A 3629-nucleotide genomic window follows, 5' to 3' on the forward strand; every position below is an offset into this window, starting at 1 on the left:
TTTGCACCATATCCTCCAAAGTCACTACCTGAGCGCGAAGCTCGTTGACTTCTTCTATTACACCAGGATGATTGGCGGTTTGGACGAGCGGATGAATAAGATCTAGAATTTGAGATAATATGTAGTCATGACGAGACACTCTAGAAATGAAAGAGAAAATGGTGTCTCGAACAGGTTCGCCGGTAAGTGCTTCTGGTTCATCGCCAAGAGGGCAATGTGGTGGATGGAAGGGATCGCCTTCTTCTTGTCTCCAATGATTAAGTAGACTATGAACCCATCCCCAATTCATCCAGAATAGATGATGGCTGATTGGTTGGTCCATTCCGGTCACACTGCTCTCAGAGCTTGAGTGAAACTCCATATCGGAATCCGAGGGACTTGAATTAGTGGCGAGTTCTATTTTGTACAATTGTATAAAGGATTTTTCGATATGAAATGATTTCTGGCTATCGGATGATATTCTAATTACATAGAATATCTATATATATATATATATATATATATATATATATATATATATATATATATATATATATATATATATATATATATATATATAGCAAAAGATTTCGTAGATTACGGAGGAATTTACGGAATATGTCAGGCAAAGTTTACACTAACAGATACGCTAATATATGAATTGCCAGACACGCTAAGATATACATTTTTTTCTATACACTATCTATGCAATGAATGAGTAAGACGCGTTTAGATTTAAGATGATAAGTAGGTAATTTCCGACAAAATTGATAAGCAAAACTTTTGACATACAGACACGGTCGAAGTCCAGACTCATTAATGCATCTTAATATCTATCAGTTAGACACACTAATACAAGACCTGGTTCGCTAAGACCACCGCTCTGATACCACATGAGACGACCCGTCCTAATCCATAAGGACACAATAACATATGATTACATCGCGAGGTATTTGACCTCTATATGATACATTTTACAAATATTGCATTCGTTTTTAAAAGATAAACTTTCATTTCATCAAAAGTTGACAGGCATGCATACCATTTCATAATATCCAAACTTTAATTGACATAATCTGTCATTTACTTTAATTATAATCTTTATTGAACTTAACGACTTGAATGCAACATCTTTTGAAATAAGCCATGAATGATTTCAAGTAATATCTTTAAAATGAGCTAATGCACAGCGGAAGATTTCTTTAATACCTGAGAATAAACATGCTTAAAAGTGTCAACCAAAAGGTTGGTGAGTTCATAAGTTTATCATAATAATCATTTCCATAATTTTAATAGACCACAAGATTTTCTTTTTATAACATAATCCTCAAGCAGAATCCTCTCGTCTGCATTAAGGTAAAATCATTCATATGGTGAACATCTAGTAACCGACATTAACAAGATGCATATAGAATATCCCCAAAACAGAATCCTCTCGTCTGTATAATAATAAGTCGAAGTACTAAAGCATCCGTACCTCGGATGGGGTTTGTTAGGCACATAGATTTATCTTTAGGATTCGCATCAATTAGGGGTACTGTTCCCTAATTCTTAGGTTACCAAGCGAAAGGGGTGATATTCGATTTTGATAATCGAACCGTAGAATGTAGTTCTGAGTACTTGTGTCTATTTCATCAAACATTTATAAAAACACGCATGTATTCTCAGTCCCAAAAATATATATTGCAAAAGCATTTAAAAAGGGAACAAATGAAACTCACTATACTGTATTTCATAGTAAAATACATATGATGGCATTGAACAAATGCAAGGCTGTCTTCGGATTCACGAACCTATATTAAGTATATATATTTATATGTTTGATCAATATCTGTTTAATAATTTAAGTCGAGTCGTAGTGAAATGTCCCGTTCTTATTGATTAAAAACGTTCCATATTAATTGATTTCGTTGCGAGATTTTGACCTCTATATGAGACGTTTTTCAAAGACTGCATTCATTTTAAAACAAACCATAACCTTTATTTCATCAATAAAGGTTTAAAAAGCTTTACGTAGATTATCAAATAATGATAATCTAAAATATCCTGTTTACACACGACCATTACATAATGGTTTACAATACAAATATGTTACAACAAAATAAGTTTCTTGAATGCAGTTTTTCCACAATATCATACAAGCATGGACTCCAAATCTCGTCCTTATTTAAGTATGCGACAGCGGAAGCTCTTAATAACCACCTGAGAATAAACATGCTTAAAACGTCAACAAAAATGTTGGTGAGTTATAGGTTTAACCTATATATATCAAATTATAATAATAGACCACAAGATTTCATATTTCAATACACATCCCATACATAGAGATAAAAATCATTCATATGATGAACACCTGGTAACCGACATTAACAAGATGCATATATAAGAATATCCCCATCATTCCGGGACACCCTTCGGATATGATATAAATTTCGAAGTACTAAAGCATCCGGTACTTTGGATGGGGCTTGTTGGGCCCGATAGATCTATCTTTAGGATTCGCATCAATTAGGGTGTCTGTTCCCTAATTCTTAGATTACCAGACTTAATAAAAAGGGGCATATTCGATTTCGATAATTCAACCATAGAATGTAGTTTCACGTACTTGTGTCTATTTTGTAAATCATTTATAAAACCTGCATGTATTCTCATCCCAAAAATATTAGATTTTAAAAGTGGGACTATAACTCACTTTTACAGATTTTTACTTCGTCGGGAAGTAAGACTTGGCCACTGGTTGGTCACGAACCTATAACAATATATACATATATATCAAAGTATGTTCAAAATATATTTACAACACTTTTAATATATTTTGATGTTTTAAGTTTATTAAGTCAGCTGTCCTCGTTAGTAACCTACAACTAGTTGTCCACAGTTAGATGTACAGAAATAAATTGATAAATATTATCTTGAATCAATCCACGACCCAGTGTATACGTATCTCAGTATTGATCACAACTCAAACTATATATATTTTGGAATCAACCTCAACCCTGTATAGCTAACTCCAACATTCACATATAGAGTGTCTATGGTTGTTCCGAAATATATATAGATGTGTCGACATGATAGGTCGAAACATTGTATACGTGTCTATGGTATCTCAAGATTACATAATATACAATACAAGTTGATTAAGTTATGGTTGGAATAGATTTGTTACCAATTTTCACGTAGCTAAAATGAGAAAAATTATCCAATCTTGTTTTACCCATAACTTCTTCATTTTAAATCCGTTTTGAGTGAATCAAATTGCTATGGTTTCACATTGAACTCTATTTTATGAATCTAAACAGAAAAAGTATAGGTTTATAGTCGGAAAAATAAGTTACAAGTCGTTTTTGTAAAGGTAGTCATTTCAGTCGAAAGAACGACGTCTAGATGACCATTTTAGAAAACATACTTCCACTTTGAGTTTAACCATAATTTTTGGATATAGTTTCATGTTCATAATAAAACTCATTTTCTCAGAATAACAACTTTTAAATCAAAGTTTATCATAGTTTTTAATTAACTAACCCAAAACAGCCCGCGGTGTTACTACGACGGCGTAAATCCGGTTTTACGGTGTTTTTCATGTTTCCATGTTTTAAATCATTAAGTTAGCATATCATATAGATATAGAACATGTGTTTAGTTGATTTTAA

This window comes from Rutidosis leptorrhynchoides, chromosome 10 (genome assembly GCF_046630445.1).
Source record: "Rutidosis leptorrhynchoides isolate AG116_Rl617_1_P2 chromosome 10, CSIRO_AGI_Rlap_v1, whole genome shotgun sequence".
Classification (NCBI taxonomy): Eukaryota; Viridiplantae; Streptophyta; class Magnoliopsida; order Asterales; family Asteraceae; genus Rutidosis; species Rutidosis leptorrhynchoides.